This window comes from Aristolochia californica, unplaced genomic scaffold (genome assembly GCF_029961685.1).
Source record: "Aristolochia californica isolate CCGP_79_NKW_82.1479 unplaced genomic scaffold, dmAriCali1.0.hap1 SCAF_3, whole genome shotgun sequence".
NCBI classification, from domain to species: domain Eukaryota; kingdom Viridiplantae; phylum Streptophyta; class Magnoliopsida; order Piperales; family Aristolochiaceae; genus Aristolochia; species Aristolochia californica.
In genome coordinates this window covers 41,767,450-41,787,815 of record NW_027181992.1, presented here as the reverse complement: position 1 = coordinate 41,787,815, position 20,366 = coordinate 41,767,450, and the positions used below count along the sequence as shown (strand labels likewise).

Here is a 20,366-nt window from a genome sequence, read left to right as displayed (position 1 = left end):
TTTTCCAGCACATGGGTTATGAAGAGTTCCACCTATTGCTGGGGGTGATGTAGCCTGCAAGATCTATGGTGGCATGCTCAGACGGATTCAGACAAGTGTCGGGTGTAGGTCTGAAATCATAATTGCTAAAACTAACATAAAACCCAGTGAAGATAGAGATAGTGGGGTAGGGACTGTTTTGGCTCCAGACTTTCAGAGGGCAAGTGAATGCAGGAAGGCAGCCATCTATGTTGCTTTTCCTGAAACTATGCCAATCAAAACTGTGAACCAGCAAGGTTCTTCTAAACTTCAGGCTGTTACCATTGTTGTTGCAGCTATAAAAGCTAGCTTCTATGACATCGGTAGTGGGGCAGCAGTTTTTTCCCGTGTCCATGGATCACCCTGTGCTAGAGAAACTGCAGAAATGGCGGTCGGATTTCTGGGCGTAGGAATCATGGGGAAGGCAATATCTATGAATCTCTTGAAAAACTGATTTAAGGTCACGATATGGAACCAGACTCTCTCCAATTGTGAAGAGCTTGTTGAATAGGGTGCCTCAATAGGAGAGACCACTGCTGCAATTATAAAGAAGTGCAAGTATACAATAGTTGTGTTATCTGATCCAGCTGCTACTCTTTCAGTTGTTTTTTATAAATGTGGAGTGCTAGAGGAAATACCCAATGGAAAAGGCTACATTGACATGTCAATAGTTGATGCAGACACATCATCAAATATTAGTGAGGCAATCACAAAGAAGGGTGGATATTTTCTTCCAGCACCTATTTCAGGTAGTAAAAAACCCTCTGAAGATGGCCAGCTTGTCATCCTTGTTGCTAGAGAGAAAGCGTTGTATGAGGAAGTAGTTCTTGCTTTCGATGTCATGGGGAAGAAATCTTTCTATTTTGGGGAGGTTGGTAATGGTGCTAAAATGAAGCTTGTTTTCAACATGATAATGGGCAGTATGATGAATGCTTTGTCTGAAAATGGAACACAAATTTCTCTACTTCACTGGGTGGTCTTTGCACCAACTTCTCAGCCCAATTCCAGCAACATTGCTTCTGCCAAGTCAGACCTCCAACATAGTTTGGTTGATATGATAAAAGATCATCCACAATGCCAATTGGCCAACAAGACTATTGTGCCCTCTACATTATTTTGTATTTTTTTTGTAGAGCCATAGCAGCCATGTATGCACAGACAAGTGAAGGATCACTAGATGAACTTGGGCAGCCAGCCTTAACTAGAAATCAGCTCAATCCGGTTACTGAGTTTACTGGGGATATGTTGCATTTTGCCAATGAGGCAGTTGTTGGGGCAGCTCACACAAGGTTTGTTAATGTAGAAGCAGAAGTTACCAGAATGGAGCAGGTGAGAGTTCAACTTATTATTTGGTTGCTTAAGAGTATTGGGGTGGGCTACAGTAAGTGATGTTGGCAGTGTTGGATTATCAAAATAAATAAATAATTTATTTTTTTTGCTTCTCGATTGGAATGCTCCAGATTTGTCGTCCAAAGGGCTGACACAGCTACCACGGATGCTACTTGGGACCAAGTGGAGACGTTCGGCAAGCAGACCCTACCTTGAGGACAAGCTCTTTCTCCAAGGGGTGTAATGTTATGCACGCAATAACATTGCTAAGTTATTTAGAGTCAAATTAATTGTTTTCTTTACTTTACTTTATTTTATTTCAGTTAAAGAAAAGAATTAATAGGCCTCAGGGGCATTTTTGTAATATTTTATCTTGAACCTTGTAAGGGTGAACCTTATTAAAGGGGTAAGAGTAATGAGAAAAAGGCAAATATTGATTTAGAGTAAACAAGGGTTTTGAGTTCTCCTCAACGAGCATAGGGGTGTGTGTTCTCCTTAACGAACCTAGGGTTTTCAAGCTTCCCTTCGGCTTGATTTTTTCTTTCTCTTCTTCTTTCCTACGAATCGTTGTGTTAGATCTAGGATCATAACACCATTCCTGTAAAACCTCAACAGAATGGTGTGGCTGAAAGGATGAACAAGACTTTGCATGAGTGTGCTAGGAGCATGATATTACATGAGGGATTGCCAAATATGTTATGGTATGAGGCTATTAGCATCGCTGCCTATTTGATCAATAGAGGTCCTTCAACAACATCGGATTTTAAAATACTAGAAGAGGTTTGGAGTGGCAAAGAGGTAAACCTTTCTATTTTACAAGTTTTTGGTTCTTATATTCACATTGATTCTGCTGTTAGAAGTAAACTTGATGCTAAATCTAAGATATGTTTCTTTATTGGCTATGGTGGTACTGAGTTTGGTTATCACTTCTAGGATGACCAAATTCGTAAGGTTATCAGAAGCAAGGATGTGATCTTCAATGAAGACGCCCTGCATAAAGACAGGTTGAGAACAGAGTCTGAGAGCACAAGTGATGAAGCTAATAAGTATGAATGATTCAGTTGAGAGATTTTTCGGTTATTCAGATGGAGAATATTGCTCAGGAGGACCAGGAAAACATACCTCGAGAAATAAATCAAAATATTCTTGTGACTGAACTTAGGAGATCTGCCAAAACTAGTGGACCACCACAGAGGCACTCCCCTGCACTGAATTATATTTTGTTGACTGATAAAGGTGAACCAGAGAGTTATGAGGAAGTCTGTTGAATTTAGGACTCCATGCTTGAAACCTTGACCAAGGTGAGAGAGGGAGAAGAGAAGTGATAGAGAAGATAAAAAGAGCAAAGAGAGAGAGAGAGAGCTAGGGTAGAGAGGAGAGAAGAGAAAAGAGAGAAAAAGACTTTAGGCTAGATAGAGATTCTTCCACAATTTGAGAAGAGGAGAGCTTGATTGAATCCTTCAATCAAGACTCCTATTTATACTATTTCCATTACATATTTAGGGAAACTCCTCAATCAATTAGGATCCCTAATATCCCTAATTACACCAATCATGATTAACTAAATTCCATCAATCAAGAGAAGATAAATCAATTACTTTAATCAAGGAAGATTGCCAAATCTTCCAACTCATTTGATGAGGATTCCGGCTCGTGTGATGACTCATCATGACACCTCACATGGTGACTCATCTTGCCAGCTCGTGTGGTCATGGTGGGTTTGGTCCCACCTTGTTACACTCCACCTCAAGCTGGGGGTGAGAAAACATCGTAAATGCCCATCTTGCTGCAGATGATAGACAAGATTTTATGAGTGACTGGTTTAGGGAGAATGTCTACAACTTTCCCTTGTGAGGAGATATGTTTGAGAGATAATATGTCGGTGTTATGCACACAATAATATTATTATTTTAATTTTTTTCTTAAATTTACTTTATTTATTTCAGTTTTAGGCCACATGGGTATTTTTGAAATATTTTATTTATAGGGGTATTTTTGTAATATTTTATCTTAAACCCTAACAGGGTGAACCCTATTTAAAGAGTAAGAGTAATGAGAAAAGACAAGCATTTATTTTAGGTTAATTTAGGTTAAACAGGTTGGGAGCTCTCCTTGACGAGTTCTAGGGTTTTCAAGCTTCCCTTTGGCTTGATCTTCGTCTTCCTCTCCATGTCTTCCTACAATTCCACATGGTATCCCTACAATAACCTATGGTAGATCCAGGACCGTAACAATGAATCCATGTGTCAGATCCAGGACCGTAACAATGAATCCTTGTGTCAGATCCGGGACCGTAACAACTGGTATCAGAGCAGGAACACAATGGACTATTCATCTTCCCCAGAAGAATGTATTGTTTTGGACAAGGTACGCAATTCAATAGAAAAACTATTGGAAAAACTATGCAAAAAACTTGGAGAAATACGCAGGTCATACGACCACGAACTACCGCAGAGAAGGTCATACGACCTAAATTCTTCGAGCATGAAAAATCCATAGAACGAGAGGCAAGAGACGCGCTCTTGGATGAATAGAAGAAGTATGAAATTCAAGAGTTCTCTGTCTCAGAAAAGCTCCCAGAACTTCCGAAATTCGATGGCGGGGACACCAATTTTTTGAAATCGGAAGGGTATTCAGCACACCCATGGTCAAAAAATCCAGAATGGGGTTCGGCATCAAATCCTTTGCCAATGGTCACCGTACATCTTTCCGAATCGAAGAAGCAAGGAAATCCAAAGCCGAACAGCGGGGAGGTGATACAAATCCAAATAGGGGAAATTTTGAAATCGTCGGCACTGGATGATTTGGGGATGACCTCAATTCCGAAATTGGGTACAAGGGAAATCTCCGAGCAGGAATGTCACGTGCAAAAATCCCGAGCAGGGTAATTGGTCCCATAAATTCCGAACTCAAACCACTTCAGCTCACGGCAAGCAAATCTTTTGGCGACTGTTCCGACCAGGACACAAGCAGCGAAGGCCCAAAGGGCTGTTGTTCGCCACCAAAACCTGAGGAGGAGGCTCCGTCGGCGCCGTCGAAAACAAGTCCGGTGGGATTTGACTTCCGGCCACCACCTCTCCATCACAATATCTCTCTCGACAGTCCAGTGGGGCACCATCTTCATCGCAATTGGGGGTAAGCTTCGGAAACTCCCTCAATTTTTAGGTCAAAACGAGTTTTTCAGGGCGTTGATGTAGCTCAAAAGGGCTGAGCAGCAGCAACGCTGATCGAAAATTCGAGACGAAGGGTCATTGTTTCATGATGCAGAGAAACAATGCCCAATTTAGGGAATTTCGGATTGTGGGTATGCAGTTCGAGATGTAATTTTTCGGAGGATGTTGGGATCCATAAAAAAAAAAATTGGGGACCTCTGAATGTTTTTTTTTATGTTGGCTATGTTTTGATGTTGATGAGCACAGTCACTGTGCGTGGGTTCGTTGCTCAATTGACATGGTGAGGCTATTTAATTTTTCTATTAATGAGACCCTCTGTAGTGTGAATGTCTCGTATATGTTTGTGCTTAATGGGATGCTCCTGCATGATAAGCACGTTAAATTTGAGAGGGCAGCATATGCTCTAATAGTTGAGGGGCTTAATTTTTTGGGTCCCATGTCTGTAGTCATAAATGAAGGAGATGGGAATTCCAAATATTTTTGTTTTGTTGACTTTGAGAATGCAGAAGTATGCATTAGTTTTGTTTCTACTTCTAAGAATACATGCATGGTGAATGAATACAGTAGTAGTATGGCTGTTTCGGGTAATTTTTATAGCTGTAACAGTCCACTAAAAAATGTTGTGTTAATTTTTTTGGATGAATGGTATGACGCTCGACCATTGTTTGTCATAATTTTTCAATCTGGTGTGCCTTTTGGTGATGAAGATTTGAATAAACTATTTGGTGGGTGTGGAAACATTACATGTGTTGTACTAATGAGAGAAGGGGATGGGAAATCCAAATGTTTTAGATTTGTTACCTTTGAGAATAGTACTGTATATAATGATAAGAATGCATGCGTGTTAAATGATTATGCTATTCGAGTTCAACCTAATGTTGGGTATGCGGAGAAAGAGGAATCAGTGCTGCATGTTTCGGCTATTAGAAGTGCCTCAATTGAGACTGCAGAAATCAGGTGCAGCTCAACCAACTATTTGAGGAATTTCAGTGGACTTAAAGCAACAACAAGTGTGAACTGTGAATACGAGATGTCCTTCTTGGGAAAGGAGAGCAGTGCTTCACTTCAACATTCCATTGTTGTAAAATCGGCTAAACAAAATTATACATTTGACTATCATCTGCAGCCTCGAGCCTCAGGTTTCAAAGTGGCCATTCTAGGTGCTGCCGACAGAATTGGACAGCCCCTTGCCCTTCTGATCAAAATGTCACATTTGGTTTCAGCTCTCCATCTTTATGCAATTGCACATGTTAAAGGTGTTGTTGCTGATCTCAGCCACTGCAATACGTCATCTGAAGTCCTTGATTTTACTGGTCCTGCTGAATTAGCAAACTCATTGAAAGGAGTGGATGCTGTGGTCATCCCGTATGTGGGCATTTGTGGGGAATGCCCAGAAGCATTCAGCAAGGAAGATGGAATTGGAGGGATGGTTTGCTGACATGATATTCAGATTCAACTCATATTTTACGAATGCAGCAACTGCTTCTAATGCAACCAAGTACCAGAAACTTTCTGATCAGCTTCAGCCTCAAATGGAACAAGATTTTAATATTGGATCCCCCGTCAGCGCCAAAATTATCCCACATGCTGTCTCATGGTTTATGGGAGTGGTTGTTCAGGGTGATGAGTTGGTGATAAGGGGTGTTGTTCATCATCGGAGAAAGCTCAGCGGGCACCCACCCGCAACGCCTTTCCGTCGGGGTCCATCGTTCTGGAAGCCGGCAGAGCGCAGAGCAAAAGGGGGAAAGGGAGATGGGAAAAAGGGGCACCAGAATGCCTCTTGAACCATGCAATGGCAAATACTCCAGTGGAGACACCTCGACGTCCTCCAGTTCGCCACCGGAGGAAGAGGATGCACCGTCGGCGCCGTCGGAAACAACTCCGGTGGGATTGAACTTCCGGCCACCACCTCCCACTCGCAATCCACCTCTCGACAGAATAGAGGGAACCCAATTTCCAAATTGGGTGGGGTAAGTTTCGACAACCTCATTTTTGCATTCAATCTTGTGGTAAAATGAACGCATTCGTGCAGCTGTGTGATGAAGTCTAAGCAATGCAAGAGAAAAAAAATTTGGGGATTCTGGGAAGGAAAATAAAAATTGTATGGAGGCTATTTTATTTTTCTGTTGCCGTGAACCTCAGCGTGTCTCAAAAAAAAAATTTGGGGGGACTTGGTTTTTTTGTTGATGAGCACAGTAATTGTGCCTATGGGAGTTGTCAAATTGAAGGTGTGGGGCTTAACTTTTTGGGTTCCATATTTGCTGCTCGGGCACTGTTAGTGGATAAGTTTCATTTCAGTGGGAGTGTAGCGTATGGGAAGTGAGCCATCGTGGTTCGAAATGGAGATACAAATTTTTTGGGTGTAGTGAAGATGCTTGGTTGGTTGTATAATTATGTTATTAGTTTTGTTTGCACAAAAGTTGTCATTATGCACTGCAAATGAGAACACAAAATTTGGAATCCTCTTTTACCTCTCCTTTTCCATTGTTGTCCATGACTTAGTTGCCTGCTGGAAATTCTGTTGGAATTCTTGGAGTGAGTTGGAGGGAGATGAATGCCATTGATAATGGGATCAACGAAGTTGTTCCTTTTCTGTTTGAGAAAGGGCTTAATTATCACAGAGGGTGTGTGTTAATAGACATTCTGTTGGGTTTTGTGGAATTGGTCAAAGAGGCTATAGCTGATGAGAAGCTGATCAAAGTGTTTTCTGAGTTGGGTTTCATTACTTCAGGCAAGATTATGCGGGCTCCAAGTGGCATATTGGTGGAGAAAATGTCATCGGCTGAGAGAAGAGAACCTGTATCTAATGATAAGGATGCATTCGTGATGTATGGTTCTGCTATTAGTGTTGAAACTACTGTTGGGTCTGCTGCTATTCCAATCAGCATTGGAATCGTGTTAGATTTCTTGTGGTATAAACCTTCCAGTGAGAGAATTGAAGATATGGGAGCAGCTTATAGGGCAAGAGATTTTCATCTCGGCTGGTTTCTGGAACCAAACAGATTTGGTCACTACCCCAGATCAATGGAACTAATTGTAGGAGAGCAGCCCGAACAAATCTGCTGGGTGAAATCAGATTGGAAAAAAAATGAAGGCATGGCAGGTGATTGGGTGCACACTTCGGGAAAATGGAGTGGTGATCCCACTGATAAAGGCATCCAAACTTCTCCAGACAACAGACTTTTTTTCTATCTCTTCCCAGTTTCCTGAGATCTCTAACAAAGACAAGACCTTGGTCTTTCAATTTTCTGTTAAGCATGAGCAAAAGCTTGGTTTTGGTGGTGGTGATCAAATTCTTCAACCAGTGCCTGTTGATGATAAAACTCTTCAACTCCAGGCAGAGTCAGACTCCGGTGAATTTTGGGTTCTCTTGGGTGGATTTGCCCCTATTGAAAAAATGAATGTCAGTGAGGATGAGGCCTCTCTAGAATCTACCTCTGGGAAACTCTATAGTATTATTGATGGTCAGGTGAAGATGCTTGCTAAAGATTCACTCTCTAAAGTCATACTGGAAAACAACAAATGGTACTTGCTGCATTGTGGAGCTGAGGTTTTTGTTTGGGTTGGTCATGTAACTCAGGTAGAAGACAGGAAAGTTGCTATCCAAGCTGCGTAGAGGAATTTATTACCAACCAAAACTGACCGAAGTCGACAAGAATACCACAACTAATACAAGGTTTTGAGACTCATGCATTCAAGTCCAACTGTGAGTGTTGGTCAGTGGGCTCCGGGACTTCTGGTACAGAGGAAGGAAGAGGGAAAGTGGCAGCTCTGTGTTATGGACTCTATAGCATCACGAGTTACCAGTAGGCGTAGGAATTAATTAATGTGATTTTCAATTTCCATATAATTGACTTTGGTTTGGGTTGGTTTAGCATTTATTGGTTTGAACCATTGACCCAAGTAGTCTAAAGTGTTTTGGGCGTCCTCAACCCTATTTAAGGGGACGGCTAGGGTAATGAAAGGTAGCAATTGAGTCTACTCTAGCTTAGATTAAATTGGATAAACAGGTCGAGAGTTCCTTCAAGCTCTCTCCCGTTTTTCCCCAATTCCTTGACGAAATTCTGTCTTCACCATTCCATTATTCTATCTCAACGTCAAGCAAGGCAATGGAAGGAAGAGAAGAGAGGAGGGTGACAAGATCCATGGCTCGTGAGGATCCTAACAACGTGGTATCAGACAGGTCCACCCTCGGTGACTCCTCTTCTCCAAAGGACATACGTCAAGTACTTTCAGAACTTCAACAACGATCCACTCTTCAAGGTACCGAAATTTCTAACATCCATAATACATTACACACGCTGGAATCACCTCTCCAAATAGTCATCCGCCAACTTGCTGCAATTCAATCACCAACGCTACCACCAGCCACCAACTTTCAACCACAACCAATAAATCACCCACATTTCACGCCACCACCAAACCCACCACTGCGCCAACAACTTGTTCCCATGACTACTCACGTACAAGGACCAACCATGGTTCCAAGGTACTTTAGACTTAACTTTCCTACATATGATGGCTCTAAAGATCCTTTACTTTGGTTCACGAAATGTGAACAATTTTTCTATCATCAACAAACGGTGGATATGGACAAGGTTACACTGGCTGCCTACCACCTGCTCAATGAAGTGCTCATGTGGTTCCATCACTACCAAAATGTCCATTCCACTCAAGATTGGCTACACTTTAAACATGCTTGCCAGATGAGGTTTGGACCTCCAGCTAGCAGCAACCCAGTGGGGTAATTGATTAACTTTAAACAGACTGGCACCTTAGAAGTGTACCAAAAAACATTCCAAGAAAGGTTGGCCCAAGCCAGTGAATTTGTTCTTCCTCACCTTCATGTTCAGATTTTTAATGTAGGATTGATTGAGGTGGTTAGATTGGAAGTGAAATTACTTAGTCCGACAGATTTGGACTCAACAATGAATTATGCCAGAGTTGTGGAACACAAACAAAGAGTTCTAAAAGAATCTTTACACCGAAAACCATTTTGGAACAACAGAATACAGGGTACTGCATCTGGTCCACGTTTTGGTTCCTCTACTATAAATAGAGGAGTTTTAATTCAGAATTAATCAAGTTACACATTCAATCCAGAGTTGGTTCTCTCTCTCCCTCTCCTTACTTGACGCAGCTCACCCTTTTCTTTTTCTTTTTTTCTCTTCTCTACCGAGAGCTTTCCTCCCCTTTTTCTCATTTTTCTTTCTTCTTTCTCTTGTTTGTGATCATGGAAAAGGGATCCTAAATTCAACAGTACATATCTCACCTTGTGAATTTTCCACATTGACCCATTTGACATCCTTAAACTGACATTACCAATACCGATAATATCCAAAGGTTCTCCATCAACAAGATACACTTTCCCGTGATCTTTAGAAACATAATTTTCCATGATCTTATGGTGAGCAATGGTTTGAAAAGAAGCTCCTGAATCTGACACACAAGAGTCAATAAGACTATCAACCGACTAGAGTAAAGCATCTTGTACCTCTTCAGTCGCTGCATTTGCAGCATTACTTTTCTTTTCATCCTTCTTTGGTGCTCTGCAGTTCTTCTTTATGTGACCAGACTTGCCACAATTCCAACATTCCACATTCCTTCCGAATTTTGACTTGCTTCTGCCATTCCTTGACTTCCCTCTACTGTTATCCTTATTGGAATTCCTCTTGAAGTTCTTGACACTAATATCGATATTTAGGGCAGAATTAGATGTCAAAAATTCTCTGGAGTCCTTTCTACGAACTTCCTCTGGCATAATGGAATCCTAAACATCACTAAAAATCAACTTCCCATTCCCTACAGAGTTGCTGACCGTAGCTCTCATCGACTCCCAACAATTTGGCAAAGACATCAAAAGAATTAAAGCATGAACCTCATCATCAAATTTAATTTGAACGGAGGTCAAGTGATTGACAATCGTGCTAAACTCATTCAAATGCGATGTCATAGATGTATTTTCTGTCATCTTTAAATTGAAGAGTTTTTTCATGATATGTACCTTATTATTTGAGGAAGGCTTGTCATACATATCTAACAGAATCTTCATCCTCCCCATTGTGGTTTTCTCCCACGCCACAATGTGAGCAACGTTCTTCGATAGTGTCAACAGGATTACTCCTTACACTTGTCTATCGAGGAGATTCCACTCATCATCTTTCACACCTTCTGGTTTCATATCCAAAACTGGTTTGTGCAACTTTTTACTACATAGATAATCTTCGATCTACATCCTCCAAAACGCAAAATCCATACCATCAAACTTGTTGATTCCTAGTGTCGATCCTTCTCCACTAGCCATTGCTCTCAATCACAAACCAAAGCTCAGATACCACTTGTTAGGAATTAGACACCATAATTATAAACTAATGAGAGCAATGTTGGAAGATAGGGCCCAAGCCCAAGCCCACTCGACCAAGGAAGACCCATGTATCTAAGAGATAAATAAGACGGGCTCATGGCCCACATATCAAAGAGAAGGCCCATAGGGTCACATACAATGATGGCAGGATGGTAAATAAAGAGTCATCTCATAGAGATGGCATTGATGTAATTAAGTTACAGTTCTAGAGATAAAACCCTAAACCCTAAGTTCAAGGGTATTATTGTAATACAGTAGTTTCATAAATCTATAAATAGAGTTTTAGGGGGAGGGTTAGGATAATAAGTCCATAACCCGTATTCTCCTCCAGTTTTCTCCCAATGGTGTCTCTCTCATTTTTCTCCATGACCTAAATTCATGGAGTCCTGAAAATCAACATGGTAATAGAGTATTATTTTTAGGACTCACATCTATGGTGTTCTAGAAACAAAAATCCATTTTTATTTTTTCCATCTTTGCTCGTATTACTGTTTTGTTTTTCATTATTACTTGAACTATGTTTCTGCTACTACGTATTTCTAGTTACATCTGCCAGCAATTCAATAAAATATTTTTGTTCTGATCATTTGGTATTGTACAAAAGAAACTCAACTGAGATCGGGATCTAATTTATGTTTTGGACGTTGTTTCAAAATTTTCTCCCCCATCTTTATTTATTGTTGTTCTTCGGCTGACGTGAGTTTATCATCGATCAGAAAGTTTATTTCATTGTTATTTAGTTGTTACATTTCTGGGATATTACTACAAGTTTTACTTTGTCCTTTGTCTACTTCTTCGGGGTATTACGGTTGATAATCTGGCAAATGGGAAGTTGTTGGTTTCATATCTCTTTCTTCGTCTATTTATTTTGGATGCTTCTCTTTTTCCTAATCTTGTTCATTTTGGGAGTTATTTGAGGGAAAATTTGCGATGACGAGATGGGAATTTGCTACTGCTTATTATCTTCTCATGCTCATCTCTTTGCTAGCATATTTTTTTCTGAAGCATATCTGCTCTTGGTTGGCAGAATATGGGTGGCTTGATCCATTAGTATATAGGCTGAATCTTCACAGCTCTCTCCTGGCAATATTTCACATTACTATAAATCAGGAAAACACGCTATTGTTATTCTGGATATTATTGTGGAAAGTCATAAATGCAAGCTCCTACTGCATTGTTCGGTTTCTATACTAGTTCTTGCCGGCTGCCTCCTGCTCTGCTGTATCTCGGCAGTTCTGCGTTGGCATCATCTTCAATCTTGCCAATATAATCTACGACATCAGATTTTGGAAATTCTATCGCTGCACATCTTCTCTATCCAGTTTTTTTTGGAAGTTATTGATCAATTATCATGGGGAGATAATCTCAAATTGCTGATTTCTCGGTTGCGTTGCTATTTCGCTCTGTTTGGAGATCTCTTTATTTTCTGGTTGGTTGGTATCTTTCTGGACTGCTCTTATTTTCGAGTCTCTATTTGCTGGATTATTTATGTTCGGTTGTGGCTCGTCACTGTCCCGCTCTGTTCGGAAGTGGGGACGACGACTGATTTATCTCTCCCTCTGCCACAAATCAGTATTGTTGTCGATGCCAGAGAAATGACACTATTCCGATGTTTTGAAATACTTTCGAGGCGTCGATAGTAGGAACTGAAGCTGGCTGTTTAATCGCCACACTGTTTGAAAACCATTGCCGCGGCGAAGAAGAAGACACAGTTGGAAATTTTGATATTCCTAACTTAGGAAACGGACTTAATCAAGCACCGGTTCAACGCCTATTCCAGCCCAACGGCCCGAGGGTACTGGTTCTACACCAGCCAGACCGAATCAACTCGTACCAACTCGGTTCAGATCAACTCAGGTCCGGGTCAACTGACTTGGGCCACTTATTTTCTAGCTCGATATACGTGCCCAAGGTTTATACAAATTTTTGCACAACTTGGTTATTTTTTCTCAGGCTAGATTATTATTTTGAATAATTGATAGATGATTCCTTGGTCAACATATTATTTGGTATAGATACTTGCATTAGATTATTTCATGGGTCAATTTTACAAGGATTGTTTTGATTCATGTTATATGGGCCCAAGCCCATTTCAGCCTTTGCTATTTATTGTCTCTTTTGATGAGACATTATTATTTAAGAAGAGGTAGCCTCATACCATTATTTATTTGTCGCCGTAAAAAATATCAAAATTGTTTGCTGTTGGGAGTCCTTGACAGAAGAATTTAATACCCCGTCAAAAATATCAAAATTATTTGGGGTTGGGATTCCATGACAGAGGAACTTAATACCCCATAAAAAATACCAAAAATAGTTGCGATTGGAATTCCATGACGGAGGAACTTATTATTTCATTTATGTTACTTCCCCCCATTAATATCATATATTACTCTACCACTCTAGAGTTGTTGTCCTATGGAGGGACATGGTGGTGGTGTTAAGCACCTAGCCAATACTACCCAAATGACCGGCATGTAAGGAGCGGAAGACATAGGTACTTAACCCCAGGACCATAACAGTACACCCCGCCCTCCCAAGCCGACGACCACGGTGGCCTTAACACAGCAATGGGGACCGGGTCAGGAGCCCATACTCCCTTACGGCGCCCCGGCAGGGGCTTGCGGTCCACCTGCGCACGCAGGGACTCAAAGTCAAAATGTAGCACCCGCTTTGATACCAAATGTTAAGCACCTAGCCAATACTACCCAAAAGACCGGCCTATTAGGAGCGGAAGACATAGGTACTTAACCCCAAGACCATAACAGGTGGAGGTGGACACTTCAAAGAAATACCGATAGACACACTATTTACAGAAGACGGACTGTTCCCTACATCCAACATGAGTTAAGATTGGAGTATGAAGCAATATCTTAGCAGCTACGAGTGATTTACTCTCACTAATATTATGTCAACCGGGCCTCATGAACGAGAGCACCAGCATGAGAAAGGGTGTTGGAAGATGTGCCATTTTATACAAAAACGATTTTATACATCATTTCCAGCAAGTTGGGAGTTCATGTTGTTCTCTCACCCTCAGGTTGAGGGGAAGTGTTGGAAGATAGGGCCCAAGCCCACACGTTCAAGGAAGGCCCACATTTCCAAATGTATTCGAAGATGGGCCCAAGCCCATAAGACCATGGAAGACCCATGTATCCAAGAGATAAAGAAGACGGGTTCAAGGCCCACAGATTAAGGAGAAGGCCCATAGGCCCACATACAATGATGGCAGAATGGTAAATAAAGGGTCATCTGATAGAGACGGCATTGATATAATTAAGTTATAGTTCCAGGGTTAAACCCTAAACCTTAAGTTCAGGGGTATTATTGTAGTACAGAAGTTTCATAAATCTATAAAGAGAGAATTAGGGGGAGGGTTAGGATAATCAAGTCCATAACCCTTCTTGTCCTCTAGTTTTCTCCCAAAGGTCTCTCTCATTTTTCTCCATGACCTAAATTCAAGGAGTCATGAAAATCAACATGGTTTCGGAGCATTGATTTTTAGGACTAACGTCTTTGGTGTTCTAGAAAAAAAACCAATTTTATTTTTTCCTTCTTTGCTTCATATTACTATTTTGTGTTTCATTGTTACTTGAACTACGTTTCCACTTCTCCGTATTTCTAGTAACATTTGGCAGCAATTCAATAAAATATTTTTGTTCTGATCATTTGGCACTGTATGAAAGAAACTCAACTGAGATCAGGATCTTATTTATGTTTCGGATGCTGTTTAGGAATTTATCTCCCCCACCTCTATTTATCGTTGTTCTTCCACTGATGGGAGTTTACCATCGATCAGAAAGTTTCCTTTTGTTATTTCGTTGTTGCTTTTTTGGGATATTATTGCTAGTTTTATTTTGTCAGATGTCTGCTTTTATGGGATATTACGGCTGATAATATGTCAAATGGGAAGTTGTTGATTTCATCTGTGTTTCTTCATCTTTTTATTTTGGATGCTTCTCTTTTTCTTGTTCCTGTTAATTTCAGGAGTTATTTGAGGGAAGATTTGATCATCTTCCCATGCTCATCTCTTTGTTGGCATTTTTTTTTTATCTTGAAGCATATCTGCTATTGGTTGGTAGAATATGGGTGGCTATATCCATCAGTATATTGGCTGAATCTACACGGCTCTCTATTGGCAATATTTCTTGTTGATATAAATCAAGAAAACACATTGTTCTTATTCTAGATATTATTGTGGAAATTTGTAAATTCAACTTCTACTGTGTTGTCTGATTTCTATTCTGGTTCTCACCGGCTGCCTCCTACTCTGTTGTATCTCGGCTATTCTGCTCTGGCATCATCTTCAACCTTGCCAAATATAATCTACGACAACAGATTTCGGAAATTTTGTCATTGGACGTCTTCTCTATCATATTTTTTTAGGAAGTTATTGATCTATTATCATGGGGAGATAATCTCGAACTACTGATTTCTCGGTTGTGTTGCTATTCCGCTCTGTTCGGAGATCTTTTCATTTTATGGCTGGTTGGTATCTTTTTGGGCTGCTCTTATTTTTGAGTCTCTATTTTTTGGATTATTTACATTCGGTTGTGGCTCGTCGTTGTCCCGCTCTGTTCGAAAGCCGAGACGAAGACTACTTTTTTCTCCCTCTGCCAAGAAACAGTCTTGTTGCCGTTGTCAGAGAAACGACATTGTTCTGATGTTTTGAAACACTTTCGAGGCCAAGGGTACTGCTTCTGCACCAGCCAGACCGAGTCAACTTGGACCAACACGATCTGGGTCAACTGACTTCAGCTACTTATTTTCTATCTTGGTATACGTGCCCAAGGTTTATACATAGTTTGGCGTGACTTGTTAAATTTTTCTCTAGCTAGGTTATTATTTTTAAGAATTGACAGATTATTCCTTGGTCAGCGTATTATTTGGTACATATACTTGCATCGGATTATTTTATGGGTCAATTTTACAAGGATTATTTTGGTTCATGTTATATGGGCCCAAGCCAATTTCAGGTGCTGCTATTGTCTTTTTTTATGAGACATTATTATTGAAGAAGAGGTAGCCTCATACCATTTTTATTTGTCCCCCTCAAAAATATAAAAAATATTTTTTGTTGGGAGTCCATGACGGAGGAACTTAATTACCCCTCAAAATATCAAAATTATTTGGGGTTGGGATTCCATGACGGAGGAACTAAATACCCTATCAAAAATATTTGCAGTTGGAATTCCATGGAGGAACTTATTATTACATTTATGTTCTTGCCCCCCACCCCCATTAATGTCATATATTACTCTACCAGTTGAGAGTCGTTGTCCTGTGGAGGAACACGGTGGTGGAAGTGGACACTTCAGAGCAATACCGATAGACACACTACCTAGAGAAGACAGAGTGGGCCCTACATCCAGCATAAGTTAAGACTGGAGTATGGAGCAATATCTTAGCAGCTACGAGTGATTCTCTCACTAATATTATGCCAACTGAGCTTCATGAACGAGAGCACCTGCATGTTGGAAGATGATGACATATCGGAATATATGTCATTTTATACAAAAAAGATTTTATACATCATTTGCAACAAGCTGGGAGTTCATGTTGTTCTCTCACCCCCAGCTTGAGGGGGAGTGTTGGAAGATAGGGCCCAAGCCCACACGACCAAGGAAGGCCCAAATTTCCAAGTGTATTAGAAGATGGGCCCAAGCCCATAAGACCAAGGAAGACCCATGTATCCAAGAGATAAAGAAGATAGGCTCAAGGCCCATAGATCAAGGAGAAGGCCCATAGGCCCACATACAATGATGGTAGAATGGTAAATAAAGGGTCATCTAATAGAGACGGCATTGATGTAATTAAGTTAAAGTTAAATCCTAAACCCTAAGTTCAGGGATATTATTGTAATATAGAAGTTTCATAAATCTATAAATAGGGCTTTAGGGGAGGGTTAGGATAATCAAGTCCATAATCCTTCTTGTCCTCCAGTTTTCTCCAAAGGTGTCTCTCTCATTTTTCTCCATGACCTAAATTCATGGAGTCATGAATATCAACATGGTTTCGGAGCATTGATTTTTAGGACTCACATCTTTAGTGTTCTAAAAAAAAACCATTTTTATTTTTTCCTTCTTTGCACGTATTACTGTTTTGTTTTTCATTGTTACTTGAACTACATTTCCTCTACTACGTATTTCTGGTAACATCTGGCAGCAATTCAATAAAATATTTTTGTTCTGATCATTTGGCACTATACGGAAGTAACTCAATTGAGATCGGGATCTTATTTATGTTTTGGATGCTGATTCGGAATTTATCTCCGCCATCTCTATTTATCGTTGTTCTTCCACTGATGGGAGTTTACCATCGATCAAAAAGTTTCCTTTTGTTATTTCGTTGTTGCTTTTTCGGGATATTACTGCTTGTTTTACTTTGTCATATGTCTACTTCTTTGGGATATTACAGCTGATAATCTAGCAGATGGAAAGTTGCTGGTTTCATCTTTGTTTCTTCATCTGTTTAGTTTGGATGCTTCTTTTTTTCTTGTTCATGTTAATTTCGGGAGTTATTTGAGGCAAGATTTGCGTTGACGAGATGGGAATTTGCCGCTACTTATTATCTTCTCATGCTCATCTCTTTGCATGTATATTTTTTTCGAAGCATATCTGCTCTTGGTTGGCAGAATATGGGTGGCTTGATCCATCAGTATATCGGCTCCCTACTGGCAATATTTCACGTTGCTATAAATCAAGAAAACACACTGATGTTATTCTGGATATTATTGCGGAAAGTCATAAATTCAACTCCTGCTACGTTGTCCGGTTTCTATTCTAGTTCTCACCGGCTGCCTCCTACTCTGTTGTATCTCGGCTATTCTGCGCTTGCATCATCTTCAATCTTGCCAAAGATAATCTACAACAATAGATTTTGGAAATTCCATCGTTGCACGTCTTCTCTATCCAGTTTTTTTGGGAAGTTATTGATCTATTTTCGTGGAGTGATAATCTTGAACTGCTGATTTCTCGGCTGCGTTGCTATCCCAGTCTGTTTGGAGATCTCTTCATTTTCTAGCTGGTTGGTATCTTTCTGGACTGCTCTTATTTTCGAGTCTCTATTTGCTGGATTATTTACGTTCGGTTGTGGCTCGTCGTTGCCCACTCTGTTCGAAAGTGGGGATGATGACTGCTTTATTTCTCCCTCTGCCAAGAAATAGTATTGTTGCCATTGTCAGAGAAAAGACATGGTTTCGACGTTTTGAAACACTTTTGAGGCGTCCACAGCAGGAATTGAAGCTGGTTGGTTAATTGTTGCACTGTTTGAAAGCCAGTGTGGTGGAGAAGAAGAAGACACATTTGGAAATTTTGATTTTCTTAACTTAGGAAACGGACTTAATCAAGCACTGGTTCTAGCCCAACCCAGACCTATCCGGGTCAACCATGCGACCCGAGGGCACTACTTCTGCACCAGCCAGAACGAGTCAACTCGGACCAACACGGTCCGGGTCAACTCGGGTCTGGGTCAACGGACTTGGGCCACTTATTTTCTACCTCGGTATACTTGCCCAAGGTTTTTATATATATTTCGGAGTGGCTCATTAAATTTTTCTCTGGCTAGGTTATTATTTTTAGGAATTGACAAATTTTTCCTTGGTCAACATATTATTTGGTACATATACTTGCATTGGATTATTTTATGGGTCAATTTTATAAGGATTATTTTGGTTCATGTTAAATGGGCCCAAGCCTATTTCAGCTGCTGTTATTGTATTTTTTATGAGACATTATTACAGAATAAGAGGTAGCCTCATACCATTATTTATTTGTCCCAGTCAAAAATATTTGTTATTGGGATTCCATGACAGAGGAACTTAATACCCCGTAAAAATATTAAAATTATTTGCGGTTGGGATTCCATGACGGAGGAACTAAATACCCTATCAAAAATATTTGCGATTGGAATTCCATGAAGGGGGAACTTATTATCACATTTATGTTACTTCCCCCCCATTAATGTCATATATTACTCTACCACTTGAGAGTCGTTGTCCTGTGGAGGGACATGGTGGTGGAGGTGGACACTTAAAAGCAATACCGATAGACACACTACCTATAGAAGATGGAGTGGGACCTACATCCAGCATGAGTTAAGACTAGTGTATGGAACAATATCTTAGCGGCTAGGAGTGATTCTCTCACTGATATTTTGCCAACTGAGCTTCATGCACGAGAGCACCAGCATGAGGGGGATTGTTGGAAGATGATGGCATATTGGAATATGTGTCATTTTATAGAAAAAAAATTTTATACATCATTTACAACAAGCTGGGAGTTCATGTTGTTCTCTCACCCCCAACTTGAGGGGGAGTGTTGGAAGATAGGGCCCAAGCCCACACGACCAAGGAAGGCTCACATATCCACATGTATTAGAAGATGGGCCCAAGCCCATAAGACCAAGGAAGACCCATGTATCCAAGAGATAAAGAAGACGGGTTCAAGGCCCATAGATCAAGGAGAACGCCCATAGGGCCACATACAATGATGGCAGGATGATAAATAAAGGGTCATCTCATAGTGATGGCATTGATGTAATTAAGTTAAAATTCTAGGGTTAAAACCTTAAAACTTAAACCCTAAGTTCAGGGGTATTATTGTAATACAATTGTTTCATAAATCTATAAATAGAGCTTTAGGGGGAGGGTTAGGATAATCAAGTTCATAACCCTTCTTTTCCTCTAGTTTTCTCCCAATGGTGTCTCTCTCATTTTTCTCCATGACCTAAATTCATGGAGTTGTGCAAATCAACAAGCAATAATAATAAACACAAAAGAAGGAAAAAGCAAGCACCACAAAAAAAAAATTTAGACAGGTTCGCCTCAAGTTGAGACTACGTGTTGTCATCTATCATTGCAGTAACCCACTATGAAGATGAAATAGTTACACAAGAGATCGCACAATTAGGGCAAACACTTTAGAAGAGTGAAATTTCCACGTTCTGACTCAGCGTAGGGCGTTGAATAGGCTCCACAACTTAACAAAAATCTCCATCTATGTACTCTCCTCATTATCTGACTGTAAGCATTTCACCTTCAAATATGTCTCATTCTCGACCATTGCTCTCCATCTCTAGAATGTATAAAAGACATCAAATATCTTTTTCATGAAATATACTCATACCTTTCTACTTGCATCATCAATAAAAGTCACATAGTAGTTAGAACCACTAAGGGAGGTAACAGTTGAAGGCCCCCACACATCAGTGTGAACCAACTCAAATTTTGTTGTCTTTTGCTCCTCTCCAGCGTTAGAAAAGTAACTCTTTTCTACTTGCCGAAAATATAGCCTTCACACAAACTATTGTTTACAGTTTTTTACCCTGGTAGCTTCTCTTTCGACTGAAACACTTTCATTCCCTTTTCACTCATGTGACCAAGCCAATAATGGCACAAATCAGAATCAGTATCAGCATCAGTTATTGCAACCATGTCTCTATAACTGGAAGTGATGTAAAGGGTTCCATTTTTAACTCCTCGTGCA

At 40.4% G+C, this 20,366-nt stretch overlaps 1 pseudogene; it reads left to right on the top strand.

Moving 5' to 3' along the window:
* Nucleotides 1–403: 403 nt before the first annotated feature.
* Nucleotides 404–2,403, top strand: LOC137959569 (glyoxylate/succinic semialdehyde reductase 1-like; annotated as a pseudogene).
* Nucleotides 2,404–20,366: the final 17,963 nt, after the last annotated feature.